The sequence below is a fragment of the Pinus tabuliformis genome, chromosome 8 (assembly GCF_031772625.1).
Source record: "Pinus tabuliformis cultivar Carrire ecotype Pingquan chromosome 8, CPIR1, whole genome shotgun sequence".
NCBI classification, from domain to species: domain Eukaryota; kingdom Viridiplantae; phylum Streptophyta; class Pinopsida; order Pinales; family Pinaceae; genus Pinus; species Pinus tabuliformis.
In genome coordinates this window covers 58,679,510-58,705,199 of record NC_142294.1, presented here as the reverse complement: position 1 = coordinate 58,705,199, position 25,690 = coordinate 58,679,510, and positions in this window count along the sequence as shown.

Genomic DNA, 25,690 nt, shown 5'->3' with positions numbered 1-25,690 from the left:
GATTTAAAAACCCTGTTTTTAAAGCCAAGGTCATGTCAATTTTGCAAAAAATAAGGAAATTTCAAAAATTCTTCAAAATGTCGGCAATAGCCCTGGTCTTCTCGCCAGAGTCCATCAGATGGTCTACCTGCAAAAGAACGGAGTTAAAGCACTCAAAGAGCCAAATTCAGGACAAAGAAAACTCAAATCAGTGTTAAAAGTGAATGCCAAAACAAAACATTAGAAAGTGGGTTTGGTAAGTAATTTTTTTCAAATTGGGCCTATAAAGAGTCAAATTCCCTCTAAAACACCCTCATTGTGCATCTAAGAGCTTGCAAGGCAAAGAGATAGGGCGAAGAGGCGAACGAAGGCGAAGTGCAGAGAAATTGGTCGTTTTTCAGGTGCGCGACCTGTCAGGGACTGTGCGCGACCTGTTGGGCGGTGCGCGACCTGTCAGGTGCCTCTCCGCAGTGTAAAAACATAACGGGCGCGACCTATCAGCCCGTGCGCAACCTGTCAAAGCCTGTGCGCGACCCGTCAACCTGTCACTCACAAAACCGCTTCAAAATTTGCTCAATCGCCCTCGTGCTTGCCAAATCAATCGAGGTAGGGTCTTTTAACGTGTTGGATGATTAAATCAAGGATGTTGGGCTTGTGCTTATATATATTTTTGCTACCAAGAATGTAAAGAGAAATGGATTTTAGTTATTGCTTGTTCATGTAGGCATAGTGCTAGGGTTGGTGTTTTTTCAAGGTTTTTATTCCCATTTATATTCCCTCCATTTTTTCCCATTGATTTCGCAATTGTCATTATACATCTCTATCATATGTCATTTGCAAAGAAATTAAAATTTTCCCATCTCCAAATGTCAAACCCTATCCCTCCCTAAACATATTCCCAAAACCCTAATACCCTCCATTGTGATATAAAAACACACACAACAAAAGAACAAATTTCTATGCAAGAAAAACAAAATGATCTGCAAAAAGAAAAAGGCAATATGATGGCAAAATGACAAAACTAAGAGAAAGGCAATATGGCCGTGCATAGTCATTACAAAACAGAGAACATATTGCTATGTATATTCAAAGCAAAAACAAAGACAATGCAGTTGTGTATATTTATCAAAAAGACATATTGCTTTGAGTATTCATTACCAAAATAATGTTGTTGTGTCTCCCAAAACCAAACCCTGTTTTCCCTTTTCCCTTCTATCCCCTAATATCCTTGTTTCAATACAACTCTTTTCCCTTTTGAAGTTGTCAATGAAATCCCTTTTCCCCTTTTGACAAAAATGTAAATAAAGCCCTCCTTCCCCTATGACAAATGTAAAAGAATCCCTTGTTTCCCTTAGCATCAAATGTACATGAATCCCTTGAAAAACAGAGTATGCCTTATAATGTACACTCAAAAGACAAAATCAAAGAGCAAGTTGTTGATGCTAGTGATCTATGCTGCCCCATACCCCTGTTATACATGCTGTCCCTTACCCCCTGTTGAGCATGTATATCCTTTCCCTTGGTTATTATCATCCATGTTTCCCTAATAAAAACATTTCTTTGCAAATGATTTCCCGGTGATTAAGATGAGATTCTATGTTTGACAGTTTGTGAATTGTCCCTTAGAAATTCCCTATTTTTATATGTTTCCCTTTCCTTATGAAAAATCCCCTCCCCTAACATTTCCTTCATGATTTTGTTCCCCTTGAAAACAGCATACAACTCAGCATTTTTGCAGGCAAGGGCAGCAGTCTACTTTATCTATTTTCTCCACTTTGCTCAAAAGCACCATGTCAACCACTGAAACCTATGAGCAAGGTGATGACCGGTCTTCTTCCACAGAGGTTGAGGTACAGCGGAGGCCTCGTAGGGGTGGCAAAGGTGGTCATCATAAAAGAGAGGAGCCCACCTCTTTGGCAGAGTTGCAGGCCTGTCCTATGGCAGTGAATTGTTTCTGTTATATGTCATGTTTTCAGTTCTGTGAGAGGCTTGCCCAGATTCGGCACCACAGGGAGTTGGCCCGCTTATTTGTTTTGCACCTTCAGGATGGGCAGGTCACTCTTGCAGGGGTGAATTTTGTGCTATCTCCGGAGGTGATTTCAGAGGCTACTGGGATACCAAATGTGGGTGAGGTGTGGCCCAAGCGCAAAATGCTGGATTATGTTTATTTTGAGCCATATGTCAGGCCAGCATTCATGAGCCACTTGTCGGGGGTCTTTCCTTTCAGATTCCTCCGGGGGGAGTATGCTCCGATCATGCGGCTTATCATGCATTACTTCACATGTGAGGGGAGATTTTCACAGGTCTTCTCTTATCACATTCGCCTGTTGATGCACTTTACCCGAGTGAGGATGATGAACATCCTGGTTTTCTTCTTCCAGGACATTCAGAGGATGGTGTCCGTGTTTCAGAGGCGGTCCCCAGCTCAGCAGTATAGGAGTTTGTGCCATCATGGTCTCATCCAGCTCATTGTTTCCCATCAGTTGAGTCAGCAGGGCATTCCATGGGCAGACTTCATTTCTCATGAGTTCTTTACAGTGCCACCACAGCCAGAGGCCATTTATGAGGAGGGAGGTCCGTCACACCAGCCTGAGATCACTGTTCCGAGACATGTTGCTTCCTCACCTCATCTCACTTATCAGAAAGGCTCGAGGGCCTTGTTTGCAGCAGCTCGGCGAGTACTGTCTCCACTGCAGGTGGAAGGGGTCTCGCCATCATCATCTACAGGTCAGCGAGTGTTATCTCCACAGCAGGTGGAAGGGGCCTCGCGTTCTCCATCAGCAGTACGGGAGGGCAAACAACCCATGACAGAGGAGGAGAGAGCCGGTGACACACAGGTTGACATCATTGATCTTGATGCTCGCTCCCCCACTTCAGATTTGCATGAGATCATCCGACAAAGAGAGGCGGAAAACCGCTTGTTACAGCAGAAGCTCGACATGGCCCAATGGACAATAAACTATCTTGAGCAGCGCAAAAAGCAACTTGAGGATGAGAAAGAGTTGGATGAGCTGTGGAGGATTCGAAGTGACCGAGTCATCAACCGTAGGAGGCCCGGTGACTTGCTGCCCAAGGAGAGGGAATCCATGCTTATCCGTGTGAATGCACACTTGGAGAGGTTGTTGGAGAAGGCCAACCAGGACAAGAGACTGCTACGGAACATGAAGAATCATTACTGGGCGAGGATGCATGTTTGCAAAGCAAAGATGAAGATATTCCAGAGGAGGTTGTCCGAGGCCCGCAAGAGGAAGAAGAAGACCAACCCACTCCGTATCTTGGCTGAGGCCTCTCTCACTCACCATGATACTCATTAGCATCCTCCTAGCAGCAAACCCAAGAAATTTTGAGAGTTTTGAAGCATTTTTGGCATTTTTGGGAATTTTACAGGTTTTGGCCATTTGACGGGTCTCACCCCGCGCGCGACCCTACATGGGGGCAACTCAGAACGGGGAAAACTTTTCATTTTTGGAATTATAATGCAAAAATACACTTGCCTATGGATGGGTTTCAGATTTTATGGAGATTTGGGCTTCCAAAAGCTCAAAATACATGCAAATTTTGACTTTCTGCCCCTATTTTGAGTTGCAGAAAGCTGTCTTGGGAGAAATGACTTTTGAGGGGTCAAATCAACTCCAAATTCAAAAATTCCGGTGGGGTTGGAAAGTAGACTCGTAGAACTTTCCAACGAGATATCTTGCACCTGATTTGGACACCGGGAAGGCCCTCAAACAGAGCTATGAATGTGCGCGACCTGTCAGAGTGATGTGCGCGACCTGTCAGGGAAATTTGCCTGTTTTGACCAGTTCGGCCAGCAAAACACTGTTTTCATCTTGGTTGACTTTTGAGGCATGTAAATGATGGATTTTTGTGTAATTTTCATGGCACTTAGATAATTTTACTCTCCTTCATCACTTCTAGAAGATTCTTTGATGTAAATGGTAAATATTTAATGCATGGATAGGTTTCCTAAGTTTTAGAGGCAAGTTGTTTTGACTGCCTATTATCTAGTGCTCAGTTTAGAATTAGTTGAAACAGCTCCTAGGAAGCTGAGAACGACCCCTAGAGGTGGGGAAAGGAGTTAAATCATCTATATTATGCCTTCTCTTACTCATTTTCATGGTTGGAATCTTGAGGGAGAAGCTCCTATTGTATATTTTACTTGTATCTCTGCAATTTGAGGAAAAGGAAGACCAGGTTTTTGCAGACATCATTGGGATTCTTGTGGACTCTTGTGTTGATGGTGTGTTCTCTTATTGTAATTGTAAGTGTTTTTATGTGTTCCATCTCTTTCTTTACTGCAGCTTATTAAACAAATGAAGTGATAAAGTTTGAATTCATGCTTGCCATGCTCAGCTTTCAAATTTGTTTAATGTTTATGTTTTCCATTGTCTAGAGAGGATTCAAAGTCATTGTTTGCCCTCTTTAGCTTCTCTTTTTTCTTCCTTGATCATCCATCTCAGCTAAAGGCATCAGCACAAACTCCTACCTTGCCCCAAAGACCCACCTGCAAAACCTGAGCTCAATCCCCGCACCCTGAATTGCACTCCCTCCAATTGCCACCAAAAACCCCAAAAACCCCCAAATCAACCTTTTAATCAGTTTACTAGCCTAATATCAGTGTTACCTTTGATTGGTCATCTCATCCCATTGAAAATTTACCGAGATAGACCGGAGAGAGCCTTCTCATACCCCGTAGGGCTAGCTACGAGGTGAAATGGTTTGATGTAGCTTTGAGATTTGCCTTCTCAGCCTGAGGTGAAATTTCAAGAGCTAACATACTGGTGACCATACCGGGGAGAACAAACTGATCTTTTGTTCATTGACGTGTTATTTCATAGGTCTTAGACGGAGCCTGAAGTTACGCCAGGTAGCCTTCGAAAACGCTCTTGTTTTACATCAGCGCAAGTAGATAAACGTTGCTTCAGTCAATCTCCGTGAGCTTGTGAATATAGTGCTGCTTTGACATCTTATCCCCATGTATTTGTTAACTCTGAGCCGTGGATGATAGGTTGAGAGTTTTCACAGGCTGAAACGCTTTTTCTTTCCTAGTCATTCTGAGAAAACAAGCTGGCTACAGCTCCTAAACCCCTTTTAAGATCTCATTCATGCCCGACTATTTTTGAGTAATTTGAAGATTTAGACTTTGACGAAAGTTTTGAGTTGTCTCTGTTTAAAACAAAATCTGAAAGTGCACTTGCAACTCTAGTTCCTAATCCTGATTTTGCAGCTGCTATTGAATTTGAGAGGCATAACAAATTAGTTGAAAACTTCATTTTGAGAAATCTCCAGTCACGTGTACAAGCTACTACTCTTGCTGATTTCCTTGAAAATATCTCTGGTCATATTGGATCTTCTATCACGGCGCATGAACAGACAAATCCTCCTTTTATTGTTATCTCTCCCATAGTTACTCATCCTCCATCTACAGTTGTTTCACCTTCAGCTTCACATACTGCTTCGCCTCCTCTTACTCCTCATACTGCTACACCTACCCCGCCTGCTACTCCAAGACCTACCTTACCTAGAAAAATGGCAGCCCGGTTTGCCCCACTTGCATTGCCTGCTAATCTTCATGATATGCCTGCTGATTACCAAAGTAAAATCCCCATGTTTGATGGCACTCCACAAAGTATTACAGCACAGCAACATATCGATAAAATGTCCACTTTCTTTGATCTATATGAGTTAGATGAAGAAGATGTTACCATGCGGTTGTTCGTGCAAACATTTGCCGGAGAAGTAAGAAAATGGTTCAGAGGGTTGGTAGCTAACAGCATCACTACCTTGGAATCTCTTCAGAATCAATTCTTGGATCGGTGGGAAATCAGAAAGGATCCGCTTCAAATCAATGCCGAATACAACAACCTCAAGCGTAATCCGGGTGAGTCAGTTCAAGATTATATAATCAGATTCAATTCAGTTTATAATGCTATTCCCGATGATTTGAGGCCATCTAGAAAATCAGCACTTCTCAAATTCCCGGATGGTTTTGACCCGGAGATGGCTTATTCACTGAGAGACTGAGATCCCCCTACCTTGGAGGACATGCAGAAAATTGCTGTCAGCGTTGAGGCAAATTTGAATGACAAAAGAGCAAGGATGAAGGCAGAAAAGCGAGTTACAATCAAGGAGGAAGCATCCACATCAAATCAGGTTCTTCAATCAATTGAACAGGTGAAGAGGTTACTTGAAAGGGTCACAATTGACAAGCCGGAACCTCAGATTCGTAACCCAAATTTCAGAGGTCAGCAGCAACAATATAGGATCAAGCAGCGTGAAACAAAGGCACAAGAAACAACAGTTCAGCAGCAAATGAAACCGCCTTTTCAGCAGAACTTTGTTAGTCAAGAATCTGAAGATGAGGGTGATAATGTTGGCGAGGAAAATCATTTCTTTACCCCTGATGATATGCCTACATATATCACGGAAGAAGATGAGTTGGTAAGTAATTCCGTCTTTCCACAAGATGAGCATTATATTTTGTCAAATGATATGATACTAGAAGAAGAATCTGAAGAATATCAAAGAGGGTACTTGAATGCATTATCAGCTCAGCAAGGACATCAAAGGCAATTGAGAGGTCGGACTATTCCTATAAATCCTGTGCAGAAGAAGAAAGACATTGCAGCAAAAAATGATTTAGTTTCTTCAAAAGGTAAAGACATAGTTGGTCCCTCAACAATCCCATCATCATTAGCAGCTAAAGTGGACCAGCCATCAAATGCACCAAAGGATAAAGCTGAGAAAAGAGATAATCCTGCAAAGGAATGTGAGAAGTTTCCAGTTTTCAGTTTGGAGAATGAAATTGCAAAGGTGAAGATATCTATTCCTTTAACGGAGGTCATGAAGAACGCCACTTACCGAAGCCAAATTTCCAAGTTGCTGAATTTTGACCCAATGCTAGACATGGTGAATGTACAAGATGATCAGCCGGAGTTAATCTTTGGGCCAGCTTTGAATGGTGAGTCTCCTGAGAGTGACATTCCTCCGTTTTATATTAGTTTGCGATTGCATGAGTTTGTGCTGCACAATGCTATGTTTGACTCGGGAGCTTCACATAATTTGATGCCGAAAACAATCATGGAGAAGCTGGGGCTTGACATCACAAGGAAGTACCATGATTTGTATTCGTTTGATTCTAGCCGGGTAAGATGCATTGGTTTGATCAAAGATTTAGTGGTGAGTCTAGATCAAATTCCAGCAAAGAATGTTTTGATGGATGTGGTGGTGGCGGACATTCCTCCACGATTTGGCATGTTTTTGTCGAGGTCATGGGGAGCCAAACTCAAAGGTACGATTCAGCTTGATTTTTCATATGCTTCAATTCCAATTTTCGGTCAAATGAGGAAGTTATATCGGGAACAGAAGATGAAATACATGATCACTAGTAACGAAAAGCCCGTGAATCATCCTGTAAATTATGTACAAACAGATTTAGAATCTTTTGTTTTGTTTGCGGAAAATTTCAATGAGGTAGATAGTCAGTTAGTTCAAGTAGAAGACATACCAGACATTTCAGAAAATTTCAGAGAAGTTTTGAGAAAGGAAAGGGAAGAAAGGTCTGCTGTCATAAGGCCAATTGCAGAAATAAATGGGCAGCAAAATGGGCAGCAAACAGAACATGAAACAAAATCAGATTTTCAGCACCTAGAAGATGATGAAGAGGGTCTTTGGACAATGGATTTTGATGGTGCAGTGGGCAGCGATGGTGCTGGCATAGGTGTATGGATCTGAAGCCCATTCTCCGCCCAAGATCAAGTTCCAAGCAAGGTACGGATATGTTCTTACAAATTAGCATTTGATTGCTCGAATAATGAGGCAGAATATGAAGCTCTTATTGCTGGTTTGAAAATCCTTCTGAAGTTAAAGGCAAAGAAAATAGCGGTATATGGCGACTCCGAACTAGTTATCAAGCAAGTGAAAGGTGAATTTCAGGCCAAACATCCTCGCATGAGAGCTTATAGAAATGTTGTTTTAGATATCCTGAAAAGATTTTCTGAACATACTTTGACATGTGTGCCCCGGATTCAAAATGGTGTTGCGGATGCATTGGCTAAGGCGGCAAGTAATCTGAAAATACCCATGAATTCCAGCAATAAGTTCGAGATATATGTGAAGCATCGTCCTACAGTTCCAGATAACCAAAGGTGTTGGCAAGTGTTCCAAGATGACGAAGAAATTGAAGATTTTCTGCAAGTTAAGGGTAAGTTTGAAGACATCTCAATAGATACGGAAGCTGAAGGAGTGAATCAGATGGATGTATTGCAGCTCAAAGACAATCACATTCCAAAAGGATTGATTCCTTTAGAGGAATTGTTTGATCAGGATGATGTCGCCCGCAAGCCAACTTTGAGGCCAACGGACGAAGGAGTTGAAGATGTGAACCTTGGGACAGCTGCAAATCCAAAGATGGTGAAGCTTTCAAAAGCGTTGCCGCCTAAGGTAAAGAAAGAGTATATCAGATTATTGTCTCTGTATTCTAATGTTTTTGCATGGGATTATTCAGATTTGAAAACTTATGACACAAGCATTATTCAGCATACCATTCCCATAAAGCCAAATCAAAAGCCTTTCCGGCAAAAGTTGAGAAGAATTAATCCTAAATTGCTGCCATTGATTGAGAAGGAGGTCAACAGGTTGTATAAGTCCGGGATCATAGTGCCAATCCGGTTTTCCGATTGGATCTCAAACTTGGTGCCCGTGAGGAAGAAAACCGGTGAGATTCGCTTGTGTATAGACTTTAGAAATCTGAACAAAGTGTCATTAAAGGACAATTATCCGCTGCCCAAGATGGATCACATATTGCAGCGGGTTGTGGGGGCATCCAGAATGTCATTGCTTGATGGTTACTCCGGGTATAATCAGATTTTGGTGCACGAAGATGACCGTGACAAGACAGCCTTCACTACACCTTGGGGAACATTTCACTATGCAAAAATGCCATTTGGGTTGAAGAACGCGGGTGCCACATTTCAGCGAGCTATGGATATGGCCTTTGCCAATGAAAAGGATATATTCTTAGTTGTTTATCTTGATGATTTGAAAAGTGCAGAAAATATGGCATCTCATTGAATCCGAAGAAGAGTCTTTTTTGCTATGAGTGAAGGCAAGCTGCTGGGCCATATCATTTCTAAAGATGGCATTCGTATAGACCCTGCATGAGTAAAAGCAATTCAGCAATTGGAGCAGCCTCGTAGCAAGAAAGAAATTCAGTCCTTCAATGGTAAGTTGAATTTTCTGCGTCGTTTCATTCCCAATCTTGCTGAGCATCTTAGAGAAATAACAAATATGCTCAAGAAGGACAACGAAATAAGATGGACAGAAGGGGCGGTGAAATCGTTTAATTTGATAAAGGTAATCTTATCTTCAGCTCCAACATTGATTAGCCCGGATTATACACAGGATTTTATTTTGTTTTCATTCGCCTCTGAGCATACATTGGCAGCAGTACTGATGCAAAAGAGAGATGGAGTTGAGAGACCCATAGCCTTTTTCAGCCGTATCATAAGAGATGGAGCGCTGAATTATAATATCATTGAGAAGCAAGCATTGGCCCTGATTAAAGCATTGAAAGATTTTCGAGTTTACCTATTGAATTCTCATGTTCTAGCATATGTTCCTAATGCAGCTGTGAAGGATGTTCTAGTGCAAACGGAACCGGAAGGAAGAAGGGGTAAGTGGATTGCTGCACTCTTAGAATATGATGTTGAAATTAAGCCTACTAAGCTGATTAAAGGCCAAGGTCTAGCTAAGTTGATGGCTGAGGAAAACCTTCATGTCCTTGATATAAATTTAATTGTTGCCTTGTCGGATGAAGATGAAGAGAATTCAGTTCTACAGGTGTCCGATATCTTTGTGTCTTCTCCTTGGTATGCTGATATAGTTTATGTGCTTCAAAACTTATCTGCACCTCCTGGCATGCCTAGAAACAAAGCTAGAACATTGAAGCTTAAGGCTGCCAAATTTTGCATCATCAAATCTGCACTTTATTGGAAGGATCCCGGTGGCATCTTGCTGAACTGTTTGGTCGAAGAGGAAGCTAAAACAACATTAAATGATTTCCATAAGGGTGACTGCGGGGGTCACTTATTTTGGAAGACCACGGCTAATAAGATTTTGAGAGCTGGTTTCTATTGGCCTTCTTTATTTTCAGATGTATATAAAGCGGTAAAGAGCTGTCATGAATGTCAAATTTTTCAAGGAAAACAGAAATTACAGCCCTTGCTTCTCAAACCGGTGGAAATCAGTGCGCCATTTCAGCAATGGGGTTTGGATTTTATTGGCGAGATTCACCCAGCATCTTCCGGGCAGCATCAATGGATCTTGACAGCGACAGATTACTTCACAAAATGGATTGAAGCCATTCCCACCCGGCAGGCCACGGATTTGGTAATTATTTCCTTTCTTGAAAATAATATCTTGTCACGTTTTGGCTGTCCACAAAAGTTGATTACTGACAATGCAGCCGCATTTAAATCAAGGAAGTTGGTTGATTTTTGCTTTAAATATAACATCAGTTTGGGGCATTCAACCGCTTATCATCCGCAAGGTAATGGGCTGGCCGAATCTTCAAACAAATCCCTTGTGAATATTATAAAGAAATTGCTGGAAATAAACAAGAAAAGTTGGCACAAGAAGTTGGTAAATGCATTGTGGGCTGATCGGGTAAGTCAAAAGAAGTCAATTGGCATGTCACCATTTGAGATCGTTTATGGAATTGATGCAGTTTTTCCAACATCACTTAGTGTACCGGTCGCGAGATTGCTTCAAGAAGCGGGTGAAGATCCGGATCCAATGCAACGGCGAATCAATCAAATGATTCACTTACAGCAAACAAGGGAAGAGGTTCTCCAAAATTCTTTGAGATTGCAAGAGCGCATCAAGAAAATCTATGACAAGAAGGCAAAGTCGGAAAACTTTCAGCTGGAGGATGTTGTTTTGAGATGGGATGCCCGAAATGAGGACAAAGGTAAGCACGGTAAATTTGATAATTTGTGGAAAGGTCCTTATAAGATTGCTGCATATCGTGGTCCTAATGCTTTCCTTCTCAAAGAGTTGAATGGTGATGAATGTCCCGGTGGGTCGGTGAATGGCCGGCTTCTGAAAAGATATCATGCTTGAGCAATTGCTGCTCTAATCATCCTCATTGTAATTACCATTTTCTTTCATATTACAGCAAGTGTGAACTGATCTCTCATCCTTAGTTTGGGGCCCGCGGTGAAGGCTATAATTCTGAGGATGGGGATTGGTTGGTGTGAAGTTTTCAGATTGTTTATTTTCTGCAAAAGTTAGTTTGTTTGTGTCAAAGTCCTTTGAAAATTTCAGTTTTCAGTCAAAGTCCAATACAGTCATTTCAAGTTTGGTCATGTGTGTACAAGTTGACTCCATTTGCCCAATGGATAAGGCATTGGTCTGCTCTCCCAGAGGTCTAAGGTTCTTGGTACCTCCAAGGAGCTACCATCCCCATTGGAGCCAATGTTAGTGTCGGTCATGATGCCCTCCATCGGTGATCAAAAGCTCTTTGCATTATGCATAGGTAGGTGTCTCATCAATGTCAGTTTTGCATTTCGTTAGGCATGCCATAAAACTGATGGAGGAGCTGGTCCTTGTTCCCTTCTTGCCTTTGCTGGATCAGGTCATATCAGTTAATGAGCTTGTGTCACATTTGTTTTGCTTTGTCTTGAAGTCCAAAGTCTTAGGTCTTGGGTTTCGGTCAAAAGTCTTTGCAATGTCATGAGTCAAAAGTCCATGAGTCCCTAGCAAGCCAGAAGGAGGTATGTAAATATGTTTCATTAATATTTTCATCAGGTACAGCTCATTTATACCTTGGATTTAAAAACCCTGTTTTTAAAGCCAAGGTCATGTCAATTTTGCAAAAAATAAGGAAATTTCAAAAATTCTTCAAAATGTCGGCAATAGCCCTGGTCTTCTTGCCAGAGTCCATCAGATGGTCTACCTGCAAAAAGAACGGAGTTAAAGCACTCAAAGAGCCAAATTCAGGACAAAGAAAACTCAAATCAGTGTTAAAAGTGAATGCCAAAACAAAACATTAGAAAGTGGGTTTGGTAAGTAAATTTTTTCAAATTGGGCCTATAAAGAGTCAAATTCCCTCTAAAACACCCTCATTGTGCATCTAAGAACTTGCAAGGCAAAGAGATAGGGAGAAGAGGCGAACGAAGGCGAAGTGCAGAGAAATTGGTCGTTTTTCAGGTGCGCGACCTGTCAGGGACTGTGCGCGACCTGTTGGGCGGTGCGCGACCTGTCAGGCACCTCTCCGCAGTGTAAAAACATAACGGGCGCGACCTGTCAGCCCGTGCGCGACCTGTCAAAGCCTGTGTGCGACCCGTCAACCTGTCACTCACAAAACCGCTTCAAAATTTGCTCAATCGCCCTCGTGCTTGCCAAATCAATCGAGGTAGGGTCTTTTAACGTGTTGGATGCTTAAATCAAGGATGTTGGGCTTGTGCTTATATATATTTTTGCTACCAAGAATGTAAAGAGAAATGGATTTTAGTTATTGCTTGTTCATGTAGGCATAGTGCTAGGGTTGGTGTTTTTTCAAGGTTTTTATTCCCATTTATATTCCCTCCATTTTTTCCCATTGATTTCGCAATTGTCATTATACATCTCTATCATATGTCATTTGCAAAGAAATTAAAATTTTCCCATCTCCAAATGTCAAACCCTATCCCTCCCTAAACATATTCCCAAAACCCTAATACCCTCCATTGTGATATAAAAACACACACAGCAAAAGAACAAATTTCTATGCAAGAAAAACAAAATGATGTGCAAAAAGAAAAAGGCAATATGATGGCAAAATGACAAAACTAAGAGAAAGGCAATATGGTTGTGCATAGTCATTACAAAACAGAGAACATATTGCTGTGTATATTCAAAGCAAAAACAAAGACAATGCAGCTGTGTATATTTATCAAAAAGACATATTGCTTTGAGTATTCATTACCAAAATAATGTTGCTATGTCTCCCAAAACCAAACCCTGTTTTCCCTTTTCCCTTCTATCCCCTAATATCCTTGTTTCAATACAACTCTTTTCCCTTTTGAAGTTGTCAATGAAATCCCTTTTCCCCTTTTGACAAAAATGTAAATAAAGCCCTCCTTCCCCTATGACAAATGTAAAAGAATCCCTTGTTTCCCTTAGCATCAAATGTACATGAATCCGTTGAAAAACAGAGTATGCCTTATAATGTACAGTCAAAAGACAAAATCAAAGAGCAAGTTGTTGATGCTAGTGATCTATGCTGCCCCATACCCCTATTATACATGCTGTCCCTTACCCCCTGTTGAGCATGTATATCCTTTCCCTTGGTTATTATCATCCATGTTTCCCTAATAAAAACATTTCTTTGCAAATGATTTCCCGGTGATTAAGATGAGATTGTATGTTTGACAGTTTGTGAATTGTCCCTTAGAAATTCCCTATTTTTATATGTTTCCCTTTCCTTATGAAAAAGCCCCTCCCCTAACATTTCCTTCATGATTTTGTTCCCCTTGAAAACAACATACAACTCAGCATTTTTGCAGGCAAGGGCAGCAGTCTACTTTATCTATTTTCTCCACTTTGCTCAAAAGCACCATGTCAACCACTGAAACCTATGAGCAAGGTGATGACCGGTCTTCTTCCACAGAGGTTGAGGTACAACGGAGGCCTCGTAGGGGTGGCAAAGGTGGTCATCATAAAAGAGAGGAGCCCACCTCTTTGGCAGAGTTGCAGGCCTGTCCTATGGCAGTGAATTGTTTCCGTTATATGTCATGTTTTCAGTTCTGTGAGAGGCTTGCCCAGATTCAGCACCACAGGGAGTTGGCCCGCTTATTTGTTTTGCACCTTCAGGATGGGCAGGTCACTCTTGCAGGGGTGAATTTTGTGCTATCTCCGGAGGTGATTTTAGAGGCTACCGGGATACCAAATGTGGGTGAGGTGTGGCCCAAGCGCAAAATGCTGGATTATGTTTATTTTGAGCCATATGTCAGGCCAGCATTCATGAGCCACTTGTCGGGGGTCTTTCCTTTCAGATTCCTCCGGGGGGAGTATGCTCCGATCATGCGGCTTATCATGCATTACTTCACATGTGAGGGGAGATTTTCACAGGTCTTCTCTTATCACATTCGCCTGTTGATGCACTTTACCCGAGTGAGGATGATGAACATCCCGGTTTTCTTCTTCCAGGACATTTAGAGGATGGTGTCCGTGTTTCAGAGGCGGTCCCCAGCTCAGCAGTATAGGAGTTTGTGCCATCATGGTCTCATCCAGCTCATTGTTTCCCATCAGTTGAGTCAGCAGGGCATTCCATGGGCAGACTTCATTTCTCATGAGTTCTTTACAGTGCCACCACAGCCAGAGCCAGAGCCAGAGGCCATTTATGAGGAGGGAGGTCCGTCACACCAGCCTGAGATCACTGTTCCGAGACATGTTGCTTCCTCACCTCAGCTCACTCATCAGAAAGGCCCGAGGGCCTTGTTTGCAGCAGCTCGGCGAGTACTGTCTCCACAGCAGGTGGAAGGGGTCTCGCCATCATCATCTACAAGTCAGCGAGTGTTATCTCCACACCAGGTGGAAGGGGCCTCGCGTTCTCCATCAGCAGTACGGGAGGGAAAACAGCCCATGACAGAGGAGGAGAGAGCCGGTGACACACAGGTTGACATCATTGATCTTGATGCTCGCTCCCCCACTTCAGATTTGCATGAGATCATCCGACAGAGAGAGGCGGAAAACCACTTGTTACAGCAGAAGCTCGACATGGCCCAATGGACAATAAACTATCTTGAGCAGCGCAACAAGCAACTTGAGGATGAGAAAGAGTTGGATGAGCTGTGGAGGATTCGAAGTGACCGAGTCATCAACCGTAGGAGGCCCGGTGACTTGCTGCCCAAGGAGAGGGAATCCATGCTTATCCGTGTGAATGCACACTTGGAGAGGCTGTTGGAGAAGGCCAACTAGGACAAGAGACTGCTACAGAACATGAAGAATCATTACTGGGCGAGGATGCATGTTTGCAAAGCAAAGATGAAGATATTCCATAGGAGGTTGTCCGAGGCCCGCAAGAGGAAGAAGAAGACCAAACCACTCCGTATCTTGGCTGAGGCCTCTCTCACTCACCATGATACTCATTAGCATCCTCCTAGCAGCAAACCCAAGAAATTTTGAGAGTTTTGAAGCATTTTTGGCATTTTTGGGAATTTTACAGGTTTTGGCCATTTGACGGGTCTCACCCCGCGCGCGACCCTACATGGGGGCAACTCAGAACGGGGAAAACTTTGCATTTTTGGAATTTTCATGCAAAAATACACTTGCCTATGGATGGGTTTCAGATTTTATGGAGATTTGGGCTTCCAAAAGCTCAAAATACATGCAAATTTTGACTTTCTGCCCCTATTTTGAGTTGCAAAAAGCTGTCTTGGGAGAAATGACTTTTGAGGGGTCAAATCAACTCCAAATTAAAAAATTTCAGTGGGGTTGGAAAGTAGACTCGCAGACCTTTCCAACGAGCTATCTTGCACCTGATTTGGACACCGGGAAGGCCCTCAAATAGAGCTGTGAATGTGCGCAACCTGTTAGAGTGATGTGCGCGACCTGTCAGGGAAATTTGCCTGTTTTGACCAGTTCGGCCAGCAAAACACTGTTTTCATCTTGGTTGACTTTTGAGGCATATAAATGATGGATTTTTTTGTAATTTTCATGGCACTTAGATACTTTTACTCTCCTTCATCACTTCTAGAAGATTCTTTGATGTAAATGGTACATATTTAATGCATGGATAGGTTTCCTAAGTTTTAGAGGCAAGTTGTTTTGACTGCCTATTATCTAGTGCTCAGTTTAGAATTAGTTGAAACAGCTCCTAGGAAGCTGAGCACGACCCCTAGAGGTGGGGAAAGGAGTTAAATCATCTATATTATGCCTTCTCTTGCTCATTTTCATGGTTGGACTCTTGAGGGAGAAGCTCCTATTGTATATTTTACTTGTATCTCTGCAATTTGAGGAAAAGGAAGACCAGGTTTTTGCAGACATCAATGGGATTCTTGTGGACTCTTGTGTTGATGGTGTGTTCTCTTATTGTAATTGTAAGTGTGTTTATGTGTTCCATCTCTTTCTTTACTGCAGCTTATTAAACAAATGAAGTGATAAAGTTTGAATTCATGCTTGCCATGCTCAGCTTTCAAATTTGTTTAATGTTTATGTTTTCCACTGTCTAGAGAGGATTCAAAGTCATTGTTTGCCCTCTTTAGCTTCTCTTTTTTCTTCCTTGATCATCCATCTCAGCTAAAGGCATCAGCACAAACTCCTACCTTGCCCCAAAGACCCACCTGCAAAACCTGAGCTCAATCCCCGCACCCTGAATTGCACTCCCTCCAATTGCCACCAAAAACCCCAAAAACCCCCAAATCAACCTTTTAATCAGTTTACTAGCCTAATATCAGTGTTACCTTTGATTGGTCATCTCATCCCATTGAAAATTTACCGAGATAGACCGGAGAGAGCCTTCTCATACCCCGTAGGGCTAGCTACGAGGTGAAATGGTTTGATGTAGCTTTGAGATTTGCCTTCTCAGCCTGAGGTGAAATTTCAAGAGCTAACACCTTCAATATCAAATCGTTGATCGCCGATTCACATGCGGACCCGATATAATTATAAGATTGGGTTTAATCTAAGATCACATTCGTTTATCAAAAATTTTGTTATGTGCCATCATCTAAAATGGATGACAATATGGACACGATATTGATATTAAAATGAGTTTAATTGTAATTTGATGTCCACCATATCAGAGCTTTATTATAGTGCAAGTTTGTAAACTGTGGCATGTTGTGATTATCTCTGATATCAAAACCTATGATATTATGGACCCGATACAATTATTAAAATGAGTTAATTATGTTATCGCATATGTTCCACATCAGAGGTACCCAGATCACAAATGTTTTGTGTTGTCTCATTTTGAATGTTCCGATTAGTAAACCTTTGATTCCACTACTAGTTTCGGATTAAAGGATTGCATTATGTTGATTATGTTTGCATATGTGGTACATCCCTGTGGGGATAAGTTATATTTATGTGTATGTGTGTGTAAAAGCTGAAGGCAAAGATGTGTGTAATGACTGCCAAGGGTAAACATAGAATGTTTGATGCTTAAGAGGCATAACAAATTGCATGTTATAACAAACCGCATGATAACAAAGATTAGGCAAAATAACAAACCACATGCTATAACAAACCGCATGACAACAAAGATTAATAACTTATTAAGGAAGAGACAAAAATCAGTGCATGTCATGGTCGACCCGTGAGAGGTTTGATCAAACCTGAAATATAGTGGTTTCTGAGACCCTTTTATTAATATGAAGATTACATGGAAGACTCGCTGGACAATAGGATCTTTATCCACTTGCCTGCCTTTTGTTTTCCAACTTACAAGTTGTTCTTTTGCATGGAAAGCATTGGATTAATGTCAAGGGGAGTTTTCCCTTGGGATCAAACGAGCTGACAACTTTTCCCAAATGACCTGCAACCTGGCCTTCTAAGCAGATTAGATACCTATTATTCATCTTAGGATTTTTCGAGGCACCGGAAGGTTTCATCAAGCGCCATGGAGCTGCTTGTAGGCTCGACATAAGGTCTGGCACCGTCGGCATGTAGCAGGAGAGCTAGGAACCTCTCAAGAGTCTGCACCAAAACCGTGGAAGGTAAGGGACGCAAGAACACATATGACGCCTTGGGTAGGATTCCCTCCCAGTGGGAAGGGAAGACTCGTCGGCCAAGAATCCATTGGAGAACATACCACCCAAGCTCAAGAGGGATATCGTCATGGATTGTCCTAAGTAATCAAAGGTATCATCATCAAACCGTGAAGAACATTGGAGAGTATATGAGATTCCTGAGATAGAGACATAGTCAGCAAGACTGGGTTGAAGAAGCCTTTGCAACAACAAAGCTTATAACCCGGGAGGTTCTAGAGCTCTTCTTCTAAGACACTACATGATGCAGAGTCAAAGTCCCTTGGCCGAGTCATGACAAGAATCAGAGAGAAGGCCTTGTTGCGATGCATAGGAGTGAGGCTATGAACTTAAAGGAAATTTTGGGATAACCTTATCCTTTGGATGGTTAAAACCCTAGTTAAGAGAGGCTTCTGATTGGTGGAACTAGATTTCCCCCCACATGATTGGTCAGAATTAGATTGCAGAAAATCCATGGAGTGGTTGTAGTCTATTGGTGGGAGGAACCTTTTGATAATACAGTTATATCAGAGTTATGACATTGGAGGAATTATTTTAGAAATATCTAATAGTAAAACTCCAATACATATAAAATTGGTTCTTTATAATAATAAGCAAATCTATAAACTCCGAAACACATGAGTGATAGCGCTTTTAAAAAAATTTGGCGTACTATAATAAGCACTATTGGAGGATCCCACATAGAATATCATATTCCACTTTAGCAAATCAGAGATTCCCTATCGGTTTTTTTGTTATGTGACACGATTCAAAATCTTTGCTCTCCGATATGCGATAAAGGGCGGGACCTCGATATTGCGATATGCTAATCTCACAGGTTCTCCGAAATCGGAGGTAATCACATATCGTAACAGATGCCTTTAAGGATGAAAAGAGATTTGCGAGTAAGTGAGAGCATGTTTTTTTTGCTGTCAATCATTTTGAAAGTATTTGATTTGAATTAGAGTTGTAAAACCATGTTTACTTCAATCAACAAAATGCGAACTTGTAAAATTTGTCCATTTTCTTTTCCTAAACACAAATGAACATTATATTTTTTTTAGAAAGGGGATTTTTTTTGGAATTTTAACCCAATTTCGCAGCAACTATCCATAAAAGAAAGTAACTATTTTAAAATTGAATAAAAAATATGCTTATTGAAATGAAATCGGAAGGGGTTAGTTCAATATAAAAGGGTTAAAGTCACATGGAAATACAAGTGTTGGACTCGAGGGCTATTTGTTTCATTTATTCTAATTAATGAATAATAAAAAAGAAGCTTTAAAAATAAGATTAAGTCAAATTGAAAAATAAAACAGGATGATAGGATAAGAAAAAGTGAAATAACAAATGATCCAAAAGGCAGTTGCAAATACATAGGGGTCCCCATTACCAATATGATAACAATAAAGTCAAGTTGGGAGTGTTGTCTTTTTTACCACAACAATTTGGAAAGTTTGTTCATTTTGAGTCCTTTTGTTGTTTGGAAAAATCACTGCAAACTTTTGTGGTAAGTCACTCCTTGGAGAGCTAAAAATAGATTTGGGAGTAAGTGAGAACATATATTTTAGATTCTATTTCACTGTGAGGTGTTTTTGAAAGTATTTCATTTGAAGGACAGTTGTAAAAGTATGCTCATATCAAATCACTATGAGGCGTTTTTTTTTTTTTTTTTTGTTATGCACACAATATGTTTTTTTGTAGAAAGGGGAAATTTATGGAATTTTAACTAAGTTTCACAGCAACTACTTTTAAAAGAAAGCAATTATTGTGAAATTGAATGCAAAGTATGCTTATTGAAAGGGAATCAAAAGGGGCAAGATGCAACAATCAGACTGAAGGTGGCTGTAAAGACTTTGATGCTAGTACAGATTCCTCTTGCTACCTAGATTGATGTAAGCATTGCCTTGCATGTGGGAGTAGCAACTGAAGGAAAATGGTGGAGAGATGTGAAGATCAGCCAATGTTAAAACTCTGGAGATAGAAGTGAATGTTAAGCCTTGTTGGCCTATGTTGCCAATGTCCACTGTCGCCTTTGGTAATGTCAGTCCTTGTGATTTATGTATTCTCAAACCCCATACCATTCGAAGGGGTATTTTCCCGTGGGACACTCCTGTTATTGGGGCAAGTGGAACATAACATGGGTTGAAGGCGTCCCATGGCGTACCTTTGTATTGGAAGAAGTCAAAAACAACAAAGGATGGTAATTGAGGGGGTTTTGATCCAGCTGCATAGAAAATGGAAATTACTTTTCCAAGTGCTCTGTTTACAAGACCTACTTCAACCCACAAGTTACATGTGAGGAAAACTTGTTGTTCATTGAAAATAATAACTTTTGCATCCAACTATTCATCTTCTTTGTGTGCACCAATAGGATGGTGGTTCCTTTTCTTTGCGTAGCAGCGTGTAATTGGCATGTTCAATTTTTTGAGCATTTGTTTGTTATAGAATTTGATAGCTAGGTTGGTTGGATATAGGTGGATTGCATTGTCAAATTCCTACTACTCATCCTTTGACAAAAATGAATTTTTCCTTGACATGAGAAGGTTCCAGTCTTTGACTGTTGGTGTTGCATTTCTGAGATTCGTGAGCAATTGTCGAAATGCAATTTGAAGAGGGTTCATCCCTTGTTGACGAAAGATGGTAGATAGTGTGACGAATGTGTTAAAGTTGCGCCAAAGGGCATTTCCGCGTGATGTGCCAACATAAATCGAGATGTCCTTCATAGGAGGTAGTTCCCCAAGATCACTAACAAGTATGATAGACTGATTTCCGAAAGGCACATTCCAATACGAAGGAAATACCTCCCTTAAGTGATCATCTATCTGTGAAAGAAGTTTAGGGCCACTAGAGCTCATTTCATCGATTAGAATGTATTTGACGTGACAAAGTTTTTCTTGGAGATGCAGAAATGGTTGTCCCTCAAGAGGATGCATTGACACTAAAGGAATGTGAAGGGTAGAATGGATTTTAAGCGCCTTTATGTTAAATGCTACAACACCTACTAGAGCAAGTAGGAGCAATGGACTTGGATTGGAAAGAGATTCAACAACAAATGTATCTTTTAGGCAACCAATTAAATGAGACTTCCCCATGCCAACAATACCTTGGATGAGCATTCTAAGTGGAGGAATGGAGGAAGTGGTCCTAGAGTGGGTGAGGACAATGGTGAAAGCAACTTGTTGGGTGGGCGATAGTGAGGTGAGAGAGCAGGGAACTGGAGATAAGCTAGAAAGGATTTGGGTGGATGAGACACTAAAGTTTATGAAAAGTATGGTTGTCTCTTGCAAAGGGAGAGGGATGGTAGTATGGGACTAATTGTGGTTAGAGTCAAAGTCACGATGTTCAAGCATGTCAATGTCATCAATTTCCATGTTGTTTCTAGGGTGTAGCTAAGAAAGGAATTTCCATTCATGGATTGTTGGCATTATGATACATATGTTGTACTTGATGGCAACCCACTCATCTCAGATGATAAATTATAGTGCAGAAAAGTACACGCACTTATATGCAGAGAAAAGTTTATTTCATGTAGAGAAAAGTTCACGCACTTTTATGCAGAGAAAAGAGTTTATTTCATGTAGAGAAAAGTTCACGCACTTTTATGCAGAGAAAAGTTTATTTCATGTAGAGAAAAAGTTCACGCACTTTCATGCAAGGAAAAGTGCGTATATGTTGGAGAACTTACCTTTGGTCCATGGTAGTTAGTCCTTGGTATTTGAACCTATGGTTTTGGACCATGGTACCTCGTCAGAAGTGTTGATCTCACGCACTTTCATGCAAGGAAAAGTGCGTATATGCTGGAGAAATTACCTTTGGTCCATGGTAGTTAGTCCTTGGTATTTGAACCTATGGTTTTGGACCATGGTACCTCGTTAGAAGTGTTGATCTCACGCACTTTCATGGTTGGTTCATGGTATTAGTCCGATAGTTTTTGATCCTATGGTTTTGGCTCGTGGTATTGCATCCAAAAGTGTTGATCTCACGCACTTTCATGGTTGGTTCATGGTATTAGTCCAACAGTTTTTTGATCCTATGGTTTTGGACCGTGGAATTGTGGAAGGCCTAAGACTATAAAAGAGGAAGGAGATCATTTGGCAAAGAATCATCGAATGAATTGAATATCTAATAAGTGCTAGATCTGAAATATCTGTGATTGGGTTATGGTGCAGATCTGGATCTGAATGAAGGAGGAACCTTAGCACATAAAGAAGGATAAGTTCTATTGATGGGTCATAATCTTTATGCTTGAATAATAATATCTTTGTATGATTTTGATCTGTTATATGAGGCGCATGCTTGATCTATAAATCTGACAATTTGGGTAAATTAGTGTCTGAATATTTGAAAGAAGGAATTATCCTTTATAGATCTGCACGCAGGTTTCAGGTTGTTGAAGTAGCGTATATCTTTAAATTATGATCTAGCTGCCTCTGTCTATTGCTGCAGTATTCTGGGTTCAGAATTTGGTGTATGGTTATTGTTATTGTGTTCTGGGTACAGTTGTCAGAGAAGTGTTTACTTGATTCAGTGCTAATTGGGAAAAGGAGATTGTTTGATGCAGATATACTTGATGATTGATTGATGTTCATGGATCCAGTTTGAAAATTTATGAAAAGTGGTCCTTGAAAGAAAAGAGGTAGGGGGTTGTAACTCCCTTCCAGGAGAGAGAGTTGTAGCTCTCTGCAGGTTGCAGCCTGCGTAGTGGTAAAGGACTGCACCAGTACAAAATCATTGTAAAAGGAGTTTCTAATTGAAAGAAGATAGAGACATATTGCAGCAGGTGGTTTTCACCCACATTGGGTTTCCACCTTATATCTGGTGTTCTTTGGTGTGACTATCTGTTTTTATTGTTCATGCTCATTATTTTATGGTACTTACATATAATAATTCAAAGTATAAATATATTGAAAAAGAATTAGATAATACTGATTCACCCCCCCTCTCAGTATTATTTCCAACATGGATGTCTACAAATTCAGGGGGGTTCGACATATCATTAGTGGAGATGTCATCAAAGCAAGGGGAAAGGGGGTTTCAAGGGCTCAATGAACATGCCATGGAACATATGCATATCTTTTTTGTTCCCAATGTGAAATGATTGCTTCATCAATGGAGCCTATGTCTGATGGGAGTGTCCAGAAAAGGAAGTATAAAAGTAGTTCACTCCACCAGAAAGAAGAGTAGGATGCATCAACAGGATAAGGGATCGAGGAATAGGAAGGGATGACATGAACAATATTGCAAGGATTTATTTATTTCCATTGGTTATGTTTTCGGCGAGCAGAGAAGGACCAGGAATGTGCAGCTTCAAGAAGAGTTAGTGTTTAAAGCGAAGCACGTCTATTCATGTGTGTTACAATGAAGGGTGGTGTTGGGAAGGGGAACCTAGACCATGAGAAACACGTCAAAAAACAATTCGAGTGGCATTGAGGGAAACAAATGAGCAACTACAAAGTGAAAGGGGCAGTGTTTTTAGCATGTGGCATGTTTCTTGTGTGGCGATGTCCCTATCAGAAATTGTTCCTGTTAAATTTTTTTGGAGAACATTAACAACAGGTGTTTCAGGGTGGAAAATCTGGGAGACACGTGACAACATTTGCCGATAACTTTCTGATTTTGTTTCTGGTTTTGATGCATATTTCACAATGTAGCACAAAACAACATGCCGAGGCAAAACCTGTTGGAAATCGATGTTTTCTCTCCATATGTATAGCGTGTCATAATTGTGTACATTTAACTTGTCATCTTTATGAGCGGGGACATATTTCTTTCTTCCACTGTCATCAATGGTCAAAGAGGAGGTGGGATTCAAATCCCATGGAAATCCATAGCGAAAAACAAGAGTAGGACCTTTTTTGCAAAGACATGAAGAGGGTGGCATTTTGTATGTCATTGAATGCAATTAAGAAGATTCTCGTAGTCCTGAAGGCGAGAGGATGCAAATATCAATGGTGATGGGAGGATGCATGGGTCATTCTCTATAGAGATGTGTACATAAGGTCCATGTTGTTTAGGAGGGTGAGGATTCCAAGCAGAAATGTGTTCATCGAAAAAGGACCTAGCTCTATCCATCGCGACTTAGTCATCCCAATCAAGGTTGTCCATATCAGGTGCGTTTTCGAGCCAAAGGAAACCATGTATGTGTGCGGAGCCCCTATGTTGCCACTCATACTTGAAAAGATGAAAAAATAAATTTTGTGAGGCGACTGTACACCTAGACAAAGAAACAAAAAGGAGAAGGATGGTCATGGAAAAACCCGCACCAAAAGTCCTTTGCATGTAAACCTTTTTGTAAGACCTATTTGAGGAATATTATGAATCGACAATGAATTTACTGTGCTGTAAGATGTGGATTGTTGATTATATTCTTGAATTTCCATCAAGACAACTCAGATGAATCCTGGGGGGGCTGCCAGGAATGACCATGTGCATGTCATGCCATTTGGTGTCAGTTTCACTTAGAGTGAAGAAGAAAGTAGGGCTACCTATTTGTATGATGATATTAGTGAGTTCACCTTTGCGTTTGTTCTAGAATGAGTGTGTCCCTCTAAGGCCTGATTCGAAGCGCATAATATGGTCAGGAAGTATGGAATCAAGAATGTCATGGAGGCGTGCACGAAGGTCTGCAATGGTAATTGGAAAGCCCTCTTCAAGGTTTCTCTTCACAAGAACAACAACACTTGCTTGAATACGATGGCATAACATAAGATTTTACAAATAATGCCGAAATCTTGGATGCTGGGAAAAATGGTTATCATAGTAGCATATGAGGTGAACAACATATTCTTGCATTTAAACTTTTATAAGAAACCAATTGTGGCAGCCCCTGTGGGGAAGAGTGTGGGGAACGCCATAGGAAGGAGGCCTTCTATGGTTCATCATTGATAGCAGAGCGGGAAACAGAGGGCCAAGAAAGTGAAATAGTGGAATTAGGATGGGGAGAATTTAGGTAGTTGTGTATTTCTTCAAGCTTAATATGGGAATTAGGTAGTGCTAATACAAAAGAGGATGGTTGGAGGTTTGTTGGAGTGGGGTGTGCAAGAATGTTATCATCAAAAGTAGGGAAGTCAAGTCGTGGTTCAGGAGAGGAGGGGGAGATGCAATGGATGACAGAAGACATATCGGTAGGGTGAGTCAGCAAGGCAGATATTGTAGCTTGGTCCAGATGGACATCCTTGTAGTAGGGATAATGGGCTAGTTTGTACTCTAAAGCTACGAGAACATGTGTGCTGCTAACAATGAAATCATATGTTTTGTGGTCACAACCATGCCTAGTAACAATAACAATGTCTAATTCGGAAACCAAGTGTGGTAAAATGTTGGCGATGGCAATGATGTCTTGCGGGAAACAAATAATATGGCCAATGTATTTGTATTGTCCACCTCATGCATGGGTGACTTGCAAGATTGGGATGGCATGTGATATGAGGATTTCTTCTATTTGTGTTAGAGCAACAAGGACAAACGGTTGGTCGTGAGGGTCCATGTTATTCACAAGGCAGAAGCGATGGGTGGATTTTTTAGTTGCACACCTGGAGCAACAGAGGTTACCATGTAAGAATTTTGTTTTCATATTTGGGTATGATTCTTTTCATATGGAGCAGATATGCAAGGGAGAGAGGTCATCTATCCTTTCATGAAATCAGTGTTGTGCATGGTTAAGGGCAGTGTTGACCAAAATATGGGGATGGGAGGGTGAAGGAGGATGATTTGATGGTGGGGTGTGCGATGTATATGGGCAAGAAGGTGCAGTGAATGGAGGAAGTTGAAGGGTAGGTGCAGTCGGAGCGGGGAATGTTGAAGGAGGTGGGCTTGCAAGTGAAGCTTCGGGATGTTGGGGAAGAGAAACATTAGACAAAAGTATAGATAGAAAGGTTTGGGTGTTTAAATCAACTTTATATTTGAGGCGTCTTTTTTTGTTGGAGGCGTCTTTATTCTGTGCATAAAGAAGTCTCTTCCGAGTATTTCTTTAGGGG